Raw genomic sequence first — 16,462 nt, 5'->3', positions numbered from 1 at the left:
TTCAGCCACTTCCTTGACATTTATACTTTCAAGTACTCAGCCTTGGTTAGTCTGCTTCCCTTTGCTGAGAAACACCCCAACTCAACACTCCCTCTTGTTACCACCCAATTGTTTCTTTCGCTTCGTAGTTAAGCTTCTTAAAATAATTGTAGCTCCTCTTCCTCAGCTTTATAACCTGATTCATCTGATTGCTTAGCTTTTGATGCTGCAGGCCAGTCTCATTGCCTGTGACACTATTCTCATCTTCCCTCATGTGTCTGCTCCTCCTGGATCCCTTGTTGGATTAAGCAGTCACCATCAACCTAGTCAGTCACCCAAGATGAAATCCAGCCATCATCTAGACTTCCCATTATCTCCCATGGCCAATCAGTCACCAGTGGATTCTACGCATTAAACATTGGTCATATGCATCCCTTTTCATTCCCATGGCAACCAAACCATTCCAGGCTGCTACCCTCCCTCCTTGAGCCTCAGAGTGAATCTTGTCTCCTGATCACAATTCATACCTCTTTCTCTCCTTTGTGCCTCTTTGTGTGTGTGTGTGTGTTAGTCGCTCAATCCAACTCTTTGCGACCCCATGGACTGTAGCCCAGGGGCTCCTCTGTCCATGGAATTCTTCTGGCAAGAATACTGGAGTGGGTTGCCATTTCCTTCTCCAAGAGGATCTTTCCAACCTGGGTATCAAACACTGTAAGTAGATTCTTTACCATCTGCACTTCTAGTTTGTATTTTTTCCTTTCTTGACTAAATTTCTAAAACTATAAAAGTAATACATACACATTGGAGAAGTTTTGGCCAATACAGAAAAGTGTAAAGAGAAAAAAATAAGGATCACTTAGAAATTTACCAGCCAGAGGTAAACACCGTTATATTATTTAGATGCTAAGTCATGTCCGACTCTTTTGCAACCCCAAGGACTGGACTTCTCTGTACATGGGATTTCCCAGGCAAGAATAATGGAGTGGGTTGCATTTCTTCCTCCAGGGGCACTTTCCCACCCAGGGATCGAACCCTGGTCTGCATTGGCAGGCAGATTCTTTAACACTGAGTCACTAGGGAAGCCTAAACATTGTTATATACATATGTATATTTTTGGCCACACGTCATATGAGAATCTTAGTTCTCTGACCAGGGATAGAGTCCACACTCCCTGCATCGGAAACGTAGAGTCTTAACTTTGGACCACCAGGGAAGTCCCAATTTTGTTATATTATGGTATATTTTCTTACTAGAGCTACAGTTCAGAGTCACAGGTGGATCATATATTACTGCTTATTGTTGCTGTGGTCACTAAGTCATGAGTCTGACTCTTTGAGACCCGCATGGACTGTAGCCCACCAGGTTCCTCTGTCCATGGGATTTCCCAGACAAGAATATTGGAGTAGGTTGCCATTTCCTCCTCCAGGGAATCTTCCCAACACAGGGATTGAACCCATGTCTCCTACATTGGCAGGCAGATTCTTTACTGCTGAGCTACTAGGGAAGTCATTCCACAGCTTCAGTTCAGTTCAGTCACTCAGCCGTGTCCGACTCTTTGCGACTGCATGGACTGCAGCACGCCAGACTTCCCTGTCCATCGCCAACTCATGGAGTTTACTCAAACTCATGTCCATTGAGTCGGTGATGCCATCCAGCCATCTCATCCTCTGTCATGCCCTTCTCCTCCTGCCTTCAATCTTTCCCATCATCAGGGTCTTTTCCATTGAGTCAGTTCTTCGCATGAGGTGGCCAAAGTATTGGAGTTTCAGCTTCAGCATCAGTCCTTCCAATGAATATTCAGGACTGATTTCCTTTAGGATTGACTGGTTGTGTCTCCTTGCAGTCCAAGGAATTCTCAAGAGTCTTTTCCAATACCACAGTTCAAAAGCATTAATTCTTCTGTGCTCAGCTTTCTTTATAGTCCAACTCTCACATCCATACATGGCTATTGGAAAAACCATAGCTTTGACTAGACGGACCTTTTTTTTGACAAAGTAATGTCTCTGCTTTTTAATATGCTAAGTTGGTCATAACTTATCTTCCAAGGAGCAAGCATCTTTTAATTTCATTCCACAGCTTAGAGCCCTTCAAATGGTTTACCTTCAATGCTCTCATCTCTTAAAATTACTCAAATTCCTACCAAGGTATAAGTCCTGACAGGGTCTGCCTCCACTATATAATTCGTGTTAGATTGAAAGCATACCACAAGTATATTTCTAGCTGCTTTGAGTTTGGATAAACCATAATTTATTTAGGTTGTCCTCAATCTGTCTGCAGAGAAGTTTCCTTTCTTTCCTGTCCCTGGAATGTCTGTACCTCATTCTTCTTGGAACAGCATTAACCTAAAGTCATCTCCTTAGGGGATCCTTTCCTGACCACTTTATCTGATATAAGGTCCTCCCCCCACCACAGGTTGTTTTTTTAAGTCTTGTTTATTTTATTAATAGAAATTCACATAAATTATTACAACCATTCCAAAATAGGATTTCAAAGAGCTGTAGAGTTTTGCCCAATCTTTGGTACAGCACTCCCAATTGAACCCACTGAACTGAACTGAACTGAACCCACTGGGTCTCTTTAAATCATGACTGATACATGCAAAGATTTTAGATACAAGGACATTTGTCACAATGTTCTTTTTAATATTTCAGATTGAAGACAACCTAAATAAATTATGGTTTATCCAAACTCAAAGCAGCTAGAAATATATTTGTGGTATGTTTTCAATAAGAAAACCAGACTTCAGTGCTCGCTTCGGCAGCACATATACTAAAATTGGAACGATACAGAGAAGATTAGCATGGCCCCTGCGCAAGGATGACACGCAAATTCGTGAAGCGTTCCATATTTAAAAAAAAAAAAAGAAAATCAGACTTCAAATATACACTGATCCTCTTCTAAATGATGTATATATAGCGCGATGTCATTTTTGTTTTCCAGTAAAGCAAATACATAAAGACTGGATGGATAATATAGATGATTTATGTTATTTGTTCAATTTATACATCTTTATTGGGATTCTTCTGTGTCTACTGAAGATACAAGGATGAAGAAGAAAATCATGTCCTTATTCTCAAGGCCTTTACATTCTAGCGAAAAAATTGAATTGCCATTGTGGTAAGTGTTCAGAGTGTCTTGAGAGTTTATGATATGGTTAAGAAGGGCCTTTTCCACTGAGTTTTGAAATTTTCTAAGGTGAATGTGTACTGGTTTTGGAATCAGAAGGGCCCTTTTGCCTCCTGCCCTTTTGTTTGTTTGTTTTTTTTTTTTTCTTTTATGTTTAAGGAAGCTTCTCGCTGAAATAAATGGGAGGGACTTCCCTGATGGTCCAGTGGCTAAGACTGTACTCCCAATGCAGGGAGCCTTGGTTTGATCCCTGGTCAGGGAAGTAGATCCCACAAGCCACAACTAAGAATTTACATGCTGCAACTAAGACCTAGCACAGTCAAATAAAATATTTTAAAAAGAAAGAAATGGGGACTAGAAGGTGGTAAGTGGAGGGGTCCGGAGTGAAAGGGGCAGTTCTTACGGTTTGGGGCATGGGGGAGACTCCAGTATGTGTGTGAGTGTGTGTTCCGGTCTGTCCCTAAGTGGGAGTGAGGAGGAGCCCAGGTGAAGAACTAAAATCAGTTTAGGTAGAGCTGTGTCTCTTGGCCTTCATTTTCTAAAAATCAAAGGTAAAGGTAACATCACACCATTTTGTGCCTTTGTGCCGAGTAAGTTTCTACTTCTTCCTCCTCTAAAAATCAGCCAAAGAGGAAGTTCCCTGATGGGCTACTCATTAGGATTTGGCAATTTCACTGCCCCCAGTTCAATTCCTGGTGGAGGAACCGAGATCTCACAAGCTGCACCCTGCTGTGCAGCTAAAACCGACCTGCCCTTGTGAACCATTTCCTGTCCCCTTCCTTCAGGTGTGCTAGGGCCACTTTGAGTAAAATCACCTTCATGTGTGTGTTGGGGGGTGGGGCGGGTGGTGAGCACTTGTTGAGACCTACTGGATCAGAATTTCTGAGTGGTAGGGACCAAGGATCTGCATTTGAAAGAACACCCACGAGGATCCTGGCCATCATGCACAGTTGGAGACTAGCCCCACAAAGTGCTCCCAATTCATTTTGTAATTCTCCATGATTACAATGAAACTATTCCCTTTTACCAGCTTGCCACCCTTGGGAGGGAGTGAGCACAGCCCTGCACTTGGCCACCACGGAGAGTTTTGGGTGCTAATTTGTGAAATGACTGATATGTCCAAAACGAGCCCAGGTCCACACTTGCTCCTCTCACATCATGGTTTATCCCCACAGACCACTGAATTCTTCGTGAGAACCTTTCCTGCTTCAACTTTGCCAAAAAATCATATGCTAACTAAAAACCTAACAAACTCACCTGGGAAGATCTTGGGAAGAATGGGACTTAGAATGAGTAGCTGTAAGGAAAGTCAGAAAATGTGACCCTTTGAAAGCGAAGTGAGCACAATACACAGCAAGTGGATGAGTCAGCCCTTGCCGCCGGCAGCGGGGCCTCTCAAGAGTGTCACCTGTCTCCCCCCACACCCATCAAGGAGTTAAAACAAGCTCTGGAAAAGATCTCTGGAATGTAACAGTTAATAAGGTGAATGCTCAGCAGGCAATGAGTCATAACAAAAGGCTTGTGCGGAATCCAGAAGAGGGGTGACCACAAGGATAGAAATTATAGTGTGTCTCCCACACTGTCCAAGGACAAAGATGCTCTGATTGGTCAGAGCTGTTCATTTAGAGAGAATTGTTCAAAGGACAGCCAATTCATCTTAGGAGAAATGGGTGTATATCCTGATAACAGCTCATCCACTTTCTTTTATACAAGTCTTTATGGAGCACCTCCCATGGGTCAGGGGCTATACCAGCTGCTGGAGAGGTAACAGTGGGCAACACAAGCATAGTACCTGCCCTTGAAGAGTCTCAGCATCATTTTCACTCACTCAGTTCCCAGCCTGTAATTAGGAACGATTTGTGGACTGGCCTGGTAAGGGGAGAGGACTCTGAGCAAATGATCAGAGCCAATTATTTTGCAATTAGGCCTCCTGTTCTCACATTAATAACATTCTAGTTTTGAGTCACTTATGACTCAGATGAGGGACAGGGAGGCCTGGCATGCTCAAGTCAATGGGGTCACAAAGAGTTGGACACGACTGGGCGACTGAACAACAACAATGACTCAGATGAGTGTAAAATAGCCAATTCTTCAGAGTTTGATTTCCTATGGACCTGTGGATATGCTGGACAAATATCCCTGGCCTGGTAAGCCCTGTGATGGCCAGCAGCCTGGCTTTAGTGGCTCTCAGTTCCTGCACAGCCTCAGCCCCACCCCCAGCACCGCTAGGATTGCCTGTGTACTTTCCTGCCCCAGTGGCCCACTGAGAGGTGGTTGGGAGGATTTTTAAATTCCTGGGTGTCTTGAATTCCAAAACGATGAGCCAGCAGAAGCCACTGCTTGCTGCCCACCCCACCCCCCAGCGCCCCCGGGTTGATTCAAAAGGCCAAGGGAGCAGGACCAGCTATTTGTTGTTGTTCAGTTGCTAAGTCATGTCTGATTCTTTATGACTGCATGGACTGTACCCCGCCAGGCTCCTCTGTCCATGGGGTTCTCCAGGCAAGAATACTGGAATGGGCTGCCATTTTCTCCTCCAGGGGGATCTTCGTGGATCAGGGACTGAACCTGTGTCTCCTGCACTGGCAGGTAGATTCTTTACCACTGAGTCACTCCAGCTGATATTAAGTGAAGAATGAATGTAATAGGAATGACTTTGAACTGGCCACACCTGTGACATTGAGGGCAGCCCCCAGGTTCTTAGTTGCCTTGAGAGAAACCCTGAGGGCCCAAACCAGGATCCTTAGCTGCTGGTAATTCCTAAAAACAGCGTTTCATAGACCTGGCTCTGAGAAACATTCACTCAAGGGCAGATCCAGATTTTGGAGCCTGAGGCCTACCTGTCTGAGGGGTGACTCTTAGAAAAACAAAATTAGACACAGGGTCTTAGGGAGCCAGGGACCCTGAAGCATAAGGTTCGATAGTTTCATGGTAAACCACCTACGTGTTCATGCTAGAATATAAAAATATTGGGTGTTTCTGATTCCAAAGAATTGGAGGACTCCTGGGATACTTAGAGGAAAGAAGAAGCCTGGGATGAAAGTGACTTAAATATTTTACCTCCTTGATCTTATTGATAAGTCACACTTCCCTTTCTTCATACTCACATCTAGTTATAGATTCAAATGCTAGGCTCTTCGATACTCAAGGACAGAAATCACCTCCCATTCATCATTGAATCCCTAGTACTTCACAAATTTTTTGTTGTTGTTTTTCAGTCACTAAGCTGTGTCCAACTCTTTGCCACCCTGTGGACTGCAGCCCACCAGGCTTCTCTGTCCTCCACTATCTCCCAGAGTTTGCTCAAATTCATGTCCATTAAATTGGTGATGCTATTCAACCATCTCATCCTATGTCGTCCCCTTCTCCACCTGCTCTCAATCTTTCCTAGCATCAGTGTCTTTCCATTCAATGCGTTGACTCTTGGCATCAGGTGGCCAAAGTATTGGAATTTCAGCTTCAGCATCAGTCCTTCCAGTGAATATTCGGAACTGATTTGCTTTAGGATTGACTGGTTTGATCTCCTTGCAGCCCAGGGAACTCACAAACAGCATAAAGCAAAATACCTATTGAAGGGATGAATGGATGAGTGAATAACTGAGTGAATGAAGTCTCTCAGGCACAAAGAAATGACAAGTCCTGTTTATCTCCTACCCTTTCTTTCTTGTCTGCCTCTAGGTGGCATGGGATGAGAACCTGGGCTCTAGAGTTGAACCTGACCTTGAATCCTGATTTTGCCATATACCAGCCTTGGGCATCTCTCAGCCTCAGTTTCCTTCTCCATTTTATAATGGAGCCAATAATCCCTCTCTGCAAGGTTGGTAGAATCAGCAATAATGTTTGAAAACTGCCTGCTACATGGTGGGTCTCAATGCTAGCTGTCTTCTTATTACTTTAGGTCAAGCCTAGGCAAACAGTGGCCCCTGGGCCAAATATGTCCCCAACTTCTTTTTTTTTGGCTTCCATGGTGGCTCAGCTGGCAAAGAATCTGCCTGCAATGTGGGAGACCTGGGTTCAATCCCTGGATTGGGAGGATCCCCTGGAGAAGGGAAAGGCTACCCACTCCAGTATTCTGACCTGGAGAATTCCATGGACTGTATAGTCCACAGGGTCACAAAGAGTCGGACATGACTGAGTGACTTTCACTTCACTTCCTTTTTTGTAAATAAAGATTTATTGAAACATGGCCGTGTGTGCGTGTGTGTGTGTGTGTGTGTGTGTGCGCGCGCACGTGCACGCTTAGTCGTGTCCAATGCTCTGAGGCCCCATGGACTGTAGCCCACCAGCTCCTCTGTCCTTGGGACTTTCCAGGCAAGAATACTGGAGTGGGTTGCCATTTCCTCCTCCAGGGGATCTTTCCAGCCCGGGGATCAAATATGCCTCTCTTCTGTTTCCAGCATTGGCAGCTGGATCCTTTACGACTGGTGCCACCTAGGAAAGCCATGGCCATGTGTATTTGTTACATACTGTCTCTGATGGTTTTTGTGCCACCACAAAAGAGCTGAGTAGTGCTGACAGAGACTGCATGGTAAACAAAGCGTAAAATGTTGTCAATCTCTAATCTAGGCCTTCATCACTTTATTCTCAACTTGTGCTGTGCTAAATCACTTCAGTCGTGTCTGACTCTGCGATCCTATGGAGTACAGCCCTCCAGTCTCTTCTGTCCATGGGATTTCTCAGGCAAGAATACTGGAGGGGTAGCCCTTTCCTGCTCCAGGGGATCTTCCAGACCCACAGATCAAACCCGTGTCTCCTGCGTTGCAGGTGGATTCTTTACTTTCAACTGGCAGTTACCTCCTAACTGGTCTTTGCTCTTCCTCCCACTCTATTCTCTTTCTATTCTGCAGCTGGTTGTTTTCCTAATATATATAATCCTACTAAGGTTTTACTCAATGAAACCTCTGTTGCAGCCTCATTTTCTGCAACTTCTTAGTGTATTTTTAAAGTTTGTTGCCATCTGGCCGCTATGTTTCCCTGCAGCCTCTCTCTCCCTACTCCCTTCTGTGTCCTGTACAACAGCCACATCACACCTCAGTGGCTTGTGTAGCTCTGTGATTCTACACCCCACCCGCCTCCAAAATGTCTCTTTCTCTGTTTTCTGCTGCTCCTTGGCTTCATCTTACCAAGCATCTCTGTGAAACCTGTCCTGATGTCCTTTCTCTGTACTCTTAGATCAATCAGGAAAAGGTCAGTTACACTGCAGTAACAAACCCCCAAATCTCAGTGACTGAAACCTACAAAAACCAAATTGAACAAAGAATAACAAGTATACAAAGGTCCCACTCCTGAAGTGCTTGACAAATATCTATGATTTTTTTTTCCTCCCAAGAATAGAAAAAAAACAACCTAACCTTTTTTTTATCCCCCGTATAATGATCCTATTAACAGATGCTTGTCATTTTGCCTAAAACAAAGACAAAGGTAGAGGTTGTAGTTGATAAAAATTGTAAAAGGGGAATTTCATTTAAGGAAGAAAGAATGGAAAGTCTGGATAGATGAACTGTAACTAAAGAGTTGGGCTTCCCACTAGCTCAGTGGTAAGAATCCACCTGCCAATGCTGGAGACACAAGTTTGAAGGTTTGATTCTGGGTTTGGGAAGATCTTCTGGAGAAGAAAATGGCCTTGCCTGAGAAATCCCATGCACAGAGGAGCCTGAGGGGCTACAGTCTATGGGGTCACAAAGAGTCAGCTGTGACTTAGTGACTAAAGAGCAACAACAAACTAAAGAGTCATGATTAGTACCACTTTTGGCTACAGTAAAAGCTCAATAAGCACAGCATGTGGGATCATAGTTCCCCACCCAGGCAGTGAACCTTGGCAGCGCAGAGTCTTCACCACCAGACTGCCAGGAAAGTTCCTCGAATCCAGTTCTTGAGCCAGTCCTTCCCAAGGCCAGGTCATAGGGTTGAAAGAGGAGGGAGGGAGGACCCAGTATATGTCTGAACCAGCGTGTGGTTGTACTGCCATCAGGATCCTCTTCCCAGGGGGCAGAAAAACAAATCTGAGCTGCTCCAAGGGTCACGGGAGAATTTCTCCAGGACTCTCTGCTCTCTCCATTCAGAATGTCCTTGTCCTTGTCTTGCTCTCTGATACTTGGTTTCTGCCTCGTCCCTTCCTGTTATGCAGCCCACGGGGCACACCTTCATACTGGGGAGCACAATAGGAGCAGATACAGCTCTGTGAGCCCTGGGCTGTCCCTGGAGCTCTCTTGTTGCTGTTTGCCATGCCTTTGCTTAATAATCTGGCCCCAGGAGTCTCTGGCTCAGGGCCACCCACTGTGCCTATGTGTTTCTGAAATCACTTCTTGCCCTGTCCACGCACGATCCCCCATCCTTGGGCTTGGCCTTTTTTAAGGTGTTACTGTTCTGTCTTGCTCTCTTCTGTGTTTTCCCTTTGGACTCTGAACACCACCATTGGCTCCTGCCCTTGTTCTTCCAGGCAGCAGCACATCAGAACTCATGAGAAAGCCAGGCTTGGAAATCCATACTGGCCTCATCTCTGATCTACATCCAGATCTGTGCCTCATCCCGTCCCTCCCCGAATACCTCTAGACCCCAGTCTTACTCCGTATGCAGCCCTAAGAACTCTTCATGTAGAACTGGATTAAATTTACCATGCTGGGGGACTTGCCTGGTGGTCAAGTAGCTAAGACTCAGTGCTCCAACACAGAGGGCCCAGCTTCAATTCCTGCTCAGGGAATTAGATCTCACATGCCACAACTAAGACCCAGTACACGTGTGTGTGGTAAGTTACCTCGGCCGTGTCTGACTCTTTGAGACCCTATGGACTGTAGCTCAGCAGTGTCCTATGTCTATGGGATTTCCCAGGCAAGACTACTCAAGCGGGTTGCCATGCCCTCTTCCAGGGGATCTTCCTGACCCCAGAGATTGAACCCACATCTCTTATGTCTACTGCATTTGCAGGCTGGTTCTTTACCACTAGCGCCACCTGGGAAGCCCCAAGATCCAGTATAGTTAAATAAATAAATGTGAATATTGATTTTAAAACATCAGTCAGTTCAGTCGCTCAGTCGTGTCCAACTCTTTGCAACCCCATGAATCGCAGCACACCAGGCCTCCCTGTCCATCACCAACTCCCGGAGTTCACTCAGACTCACGCCCATCGAGTTGGTGATGCCATCCAGCCAACTCATCCTCTGTCATCCCCTTCTCCTCCTGCCCCCAATCCCTCCCAGCATCAGAGTCTTGTCCAATGAGTCAACTCTTCCATGAGGTGGCCAAAGTACTGGAGTTTCAGCTTTAGCATCATTCCTTCCAAAGAAATCCCAGGGCTGATCTCCTTCAGAATGGACTGGTTGGATCTCCCTGCAGTCCAAGGGACTCTCAAGAGTCTTCTCCAACACCACAATTCAAAAGCATCAATTCTTCGGTGCTCAGCCTTCTTCACATTCCAACTCTCACATCCATACATGACCACAGGAAAAACCATAGCCTTGACTAGACAGACCTTTGTTGGCAAAGTAATGTCTCTGCTTTTGAATATGCTATCTAGGTTGGTCATAACTTTCCTTCCAAGGAGTAAGTGTCTTTTGATTTCATGGCTGCAGTCACCATCTGCAGTGATTTTGGAGCCCCAAAAAATAAAGTCTGACACTATTTCCACTGTTTCCCCATCTATTTCCCATGAAGTGATGGAACTGGATGCCATGATCTTCGTTTTCTGAATGTTGAGTTTTAAGCCAACTTTTTCACTCTCCACTTTCACTTTCATCAAGAGGCTTTTTAGTTCCTCTTCACCTTCTGCCATAAGGGTGGTGTCATCTGCATATCTGAGGTTATTGATATTTCTCCCAGCAATCTTGATTCCAGCTTGTGTTTCTTCCAGTCCAGCATTTCTCATGATGTACTCTGCATGTCAGTTAAATAAGCAGGGTGACAATATACAGCCTTGACGTATTCCTTTTCCTATTTGGAACCAGTCTGTTGTTCCATGTCCAGTTCTAACTGTTGCTTCCTGACCTGCATACAGATTTCTCAAGAGGCAGGTCAGGTGGTCTGGTATTCCCATCTCTTTCAGAATTTTCCACAGTTTATTGTGATCCACACAGTCAAAGGCTTTGGCATAGTCAATAAAGCAGAAATAGATGTTTTTCTGGAACTCTCTTGCTTTTTCCATGATCCAGCGGATGTTGGCAATTTGATCTCTGGTTCCTCAAGGCAAAATGGCAGTCTGAGGAGGCCTTACAAATAGCTGAGAAAAGAAGAGACACAAAAGGCAAAGGAGAAAAGGAAAGATTTACCTGTCTGAATGCAGAGTTCCAAAGAGTAGCAAGGAGAAATAAGAAAGCCTTCCTGAGTGAACAATGCAAAGAAATAGAGGAAACAATAGAATGGGAAAGACTAGAGCTCTCTTCAAGAAAATTAGAGCTATCAAGGGAAGATTTCATGCAAAAATGGGCACAGTAAAGGACAGAAAAGGTATGGACCTAACAGAAGCAGAAGATATTAAGAAGAGGTAGCAAGAATACACAGAACTACACAAAAAGGATCTTAATGCCTCAGAAAACCACGATGGTATGATCACTCACCTAGAGCTGGGTATCTTGGAGTGTGAAGTCAAGTGGGCCTTAGCAAGCATCACTATGAACAAAACTAGTGGAGATGATGGAATTCCAGCTGAGCTGTTTCAAATCCTAAGTGTGAATGCCAGCCTGCAGCACTCCAGGCTTCTCTGTCCTTCTCTGTGCTTTGCTATTTCCTGGAGTTTGCTCAGACTCCTGTTAATTATGATTAACAGTGATGTTACCTTACCGTCTAACCAGGTTGTTGTTATTATCATCGTATAATTAAACTAGGCATGGCTTGACCCCAGAAGAGGAAGACCTACATGGCAGTTAATAATCCTGGAACTTCCTTGGTAGTCCAGTGGTTAAGAATCCACCTTCCAATACAGGGGACACGGGTTCAATTTCTGGTTAGGGAGTTAAGATCCCACATGCCATAACTGGAGAGAAGCCTGCCCACTGCAACAAAGATCCCAAGTGCCCCCCAAAATAAATTAATTAATTAAAAAAATAATAATCTGGGCTTCCCTGCTGGCTCAATGGTAAAGAGTCTGCCTGCCAATGCAGGAGACACGGGTTTGATCCCTGATCTGGGAAGATCCAACATGCCTCGGAGCAACTAAGTCCATGTGCCACAACTATTGAACCTGTGCTCTAGAGCCCAGGAGCTGCAACTCCTGAAGCCCATGTGCCATACAGCCCGGGTTCTGCAACAAGAGAAGCCACTGCAATGAGATGCCTGTGCACTGCAACTGGAGAGTAGCCCCAGCTTACAGAAACTAGAGAAAAATCCAATGCAGCAACGATGACCCAGCACAGCCAGAAATAAATAAATAAATAAAAATTAAAAAAATAGTAATAGTCTTATTGTGGGAACTCCCTGGCAGTCCAGTGGTTAGGACTCGGAGTTTTCATTGTTGGGGCCCGAGGTTCAGTCCCTGGTCAGGGAAATAAGATCTTCAAGCGTTGCATCTCAGCCAAAAAAGCCTACTGTCCAGGTAGTTGGACATCCCCTTACCCCTGTCATGTTGCCTCAAACTCTGTTCCATGCATTTGGATTGTAGACTCACCTTGACCTTTCACAAACCAAGTGCTCTCTCTTGGTCTGTTTCTTCCGCTTTGCTCTCAGCTTGTAATGAATGACCCTTTTATCCAATCCTGTACCCCTATGAAGTCATCTCTCCTCTTCCTCACTACAGACGATCCTCCGTCTGGACAAAGACTGAAGGTTCTTAATTGTCCTTCCCCTAATGACCCTGGACAGTGTGAGGAGCTGGTGACTTGGAGAGCACCTAACATCCCCTGGCTTCTTTCACTGTAAATAGACTGTGGGCAAGAGGTGTCTCTTAGGCAGGAATCTGGACTCCAGTGAACACAGGCCTTGAAATAGGAAGACAGGAGGAATGGGTTTCGGGTTGTCAGGAGTTGCTGAGGCATTGCTGACAGATTCCAGGAACGGAGAAAGACCACTATTGAGGCCACATGGCCACTGGGGAAAGTCAGCCTGGATGTGAGCTGGGAATAATTGAGAAGGAAGAGGAACTTCCCCTGTGGTCCAGTGGTTAAGACTCAGTGCTTCTAATGTAGGGGTGCAGGTTCAAAAAGAGAGAGAGAGAAGGAGGAGAACCTTCACCAAAGGGAAGAGCAAACCTGAAAGAGAACACATGGAGCTTCCTCAGGACCTGGTTCTGTGCCTGGACCACAAGTGCGATGCAGAATGGATGGATGAATGGGCTCAAGGGAGAGAAGGAAAGATAAAACACAAAAGAACATATCCAACAAATCAAATAAGTAAATGAGTCATAGCAAGATCTGGTTTCCAGTAACCTGGGACCTTCCTTCCCTGCCTCCCTCCTCCTCTCCATCTCCCTCTCCCCCCTCAATCTCTCTCTTTCTTTTTTTTACGTATTTTTTTTTCTCTTTCTTTTTTTTAAATTGACCTTGTTCATATGTTAGAATCATGTTTATTTATTTTTTTAAATTTATTTTGGCTATGCCACATGGCATGTGGGGTCTTAGTTCCTTGATCAAGGAACAGACCCAGGCCCCCTGGTTTGGAAGCACAGAGTCTTATCCACTGGGCTGCCAGGGAAGTCCCTCTGTCTCTTTCTTTAATGAGATTATTTCCCATCCTGGAGTGGCTCTAACTTTGTCCCCACCAGAGTGGCAGCCTGGCTGAGTAGGGCGCTGTGTACAGGAAGAAAGCCAGAGGGCTGGGTCTGATGTGTGTGACGTGGGGCCCACAGCGGGGAGAACCAGAGGCTGAATCAGGCCCCTTTAGTAGTAGGGCTGAGCAGAGAGCTTGGTTTCATAAAGGAACTAGCAGGATTAGCTGGACTGAAGCTTCAGGTGGAATGTACCAAAATTCTCTCTTGCACAGGGAGACCTTTGGCATGAACAGTTATGGCAAATCCACAGTGAAGTCTATTGATATAACAATGTGCAGCTGTTAAAATATTTCCTTCACATACCAAGAAGTTTACCATTTTAAAGGGTGAACCTACTAGTTTTTACTTATTCACAGAATTGTGCAACCATCTCCACTACCCAATTCTAGAATAGTTCATCACCCTGAGTCTATTAGCAGTCACTCTAAATTCCCCCTCCCCTCAGCCCCTGGCTATCCGTAATTTAGTTCCAGTCCCTGGATTTGCCTATTCTGGATATTTCATAGAAATTGAATCATACAATATGTGTGGGGCCTTTTATGTCTGTTCTTTCACTTAGCACAGTGTTTTTATGTCTTATCCATGTTGTAGCATTTATCAGGACTTTTGTTTCTCTTTATGGCTGAATAATATTCTGTTATGTGGATATATCGGAGAAGGCAATGGCACCCCACTCCAGTAATCTTGCCTAGAAAATCCCATGGATGGAGGAGCCTGGAAGGCTGCAGTCCATGGGGTCGCTGAGGGTCGGACACAACTGAGAGACTTCATTTTCACTTTTTACTTTCATGCATTGGAGAAGGAAATGGCAACCCACTCCAGTGTTCTTGCCTGGAGAATCCCAGGGATGGGGGAGCCTGGTGGGCTGCCGTCTATGGGGTCGTACAGAGTCGGACACGACTGAAGTGACTTAGCAGCATGTGGATATATCACATTTTGTTTACCCATTTATACGTTGTTAGATGTTTGTGTTGCTTCCACCTTTTGGCTACTTGAATAATGCTACTATGAACTTTTGTGTACAAGTTGTTGTGTGGACACATTTTTATGTCTCGAGTGTATACCCAGGAGTAGGCTTTCTAGGTCATTTATGGTAGGTAGTTCTAGGTTTATCTTTTTGGGGAAGTATCAAACTGTTTTCCACAGTGGCTGCACAATTTAATGTTCCTGTCATCAGTATATGAGGGTTCCAGTGTCCACACATTCTTACCAACACTTGTCATTGTGCATCCTTTTACTAGAGCTATCCTAGTGAGTGTAAAGCTATACCTCACTGTGTCTTTGATTTGTACTTCTTTAATTGCCAGTGCTTTTGAGCATCTTTTCATACATTTATTGGCTGTTAGTATATCATCTGTGGGGAGATACCTATAACAATGTATAACTTTAACTCTGCTGCTGCTAAGTCGCTTCAGTTGTGTCCGACTCTGTGCGACCCCATAGACGGCAGCCCACCAGGCTGCCCCATCCCTGGGATTCTCCAGGCAAGAACACTGGAGTGGGTTGCCATTTCCTTCTCCAATGCATGAAAGTGAAAAGTGAAAATGAAGTCACTCAGTGGTGTCCGACTCTTTGCGACCCCATGGACTGCAGCCTTCCAGGCTCCTCCGTCCATGGGATTTTCCAGCACACATATATTTATATTCCCCAGTACAGTCTGAAACTGTGCACAACTTCTGATAATTGCTTCATTGGCAGTCCGAGGGGAAGGGATTATCCCTGAGGCTTCTTGGAAGAAAGAGGAGTTTTGTGTGGGTCAATATTTTTCCTCAAGTTTGCTTTTCTTGGCTGTCAGGTGGCATATTACTGGGGGGATTAAATTTGGAGTTAATACGGATAGTGTGATATTCAGCAGCTCACACTGATCAGTGATACCAGTTATTGATGAATAAGGCCTGCCACAAAATTAAAAGATGCTTGCTCCTTGGAAGAAAAGCCATGAAAAACCTAGACAGCATATTAAAAAGCAGAGACGTCACTTTCCTGACAAAGTTCTGTATAGTCAAAGCTATGATTTTTCCAGTAGTCATGTGCAGATGTGAGAGCTGAATCATAAAGAAGACTGAGTGCCAAAGGACTGATGCTTTTGAATTGTGGTGCTGGAGAAGACTCTCAAGAGTCTCTTGGACTGCAAGATCAAACCAACAATCCTAAAGGAAATCAATTCCAAATATTCATTAGAAGGAATTTTCCTGAAGCTGAAGCTCCAATACTTTGGCCACTTGATGTGAAGAGCCAACTAATTGGAAAAGACCCTGATGCAGGGAAAGATTGAGGGCAGGAGGAGAAGGAGGTGACAGAGGATGAGATGGTTGGATAGCATCACTGACTCAATGGACATGAGTTTGAGCAAACTCCTTGAGATAGTGAGGCACAGGGAAGCCTGGCTTGCTTCAGTCCATGGGGGTCACAAAGAATTGGACACAACTTAGTGACTAGATAACTAACAACAGCAAGGTCTGTGTCTGTTCTGGTTGGTTGATGTCCATGCCATAATGGTTATTTAATACTTGGAACACCATGCCTGTATATAGAGTATTCAGCTTGCATGTCTAGTGTAAGGTTGGTAATTGTTAACTTTCTTTTTCTTTCCTTCTTTTTTTGGGCTCTATTATGTTCCATCATCTCCAAGAGTAGGCCAGAGTTCCATCATCTCCAAGAGTTGCT

At 44.8% G+C, this 16,462-nt stretch overlaps 1 non-coding gene across 1 annotated transcript; it reads left to right on the top strand.

Annotated features, from left to right (window-relative positions):
• The first annotated feature begins 2,724 nt into the window (after positions 1 to 2,724).
• Positions 2,725 to 2,831, top strand: LOC147363109 (U6 spliceosomal RNA). The gene has a single exon (XR_015137515.1). It is a non-coding gene; the product is annotated as a U6 spliceosomal RNA (small nuclear RNA).
• The last annotated feature ends 13,631 nt before the right edge of the window (positions 2,832 to 16,462 follow it).

The sequence above is a fragment of the Bos grunniens genome, chromosome 11 (assembly GCF_055505025.1).
Source record: "Bos grunniens cultivar Pamir isolate PY7600 chromosome 11, Bosgru_T2T1.0, whole genome shotgun sequence".
NCBI classification, from domain to species: domain Eukaryota; kingdom Metazoa; phylum Chordata; class Mammalia; order Artiodactyla; family Bovidae; genus Bos; species Bos grunniens.
Note: the sequence above shows the minus strand (reverse complement) of the source record. Positions and strands in the feature narration are given on the sequence as shown.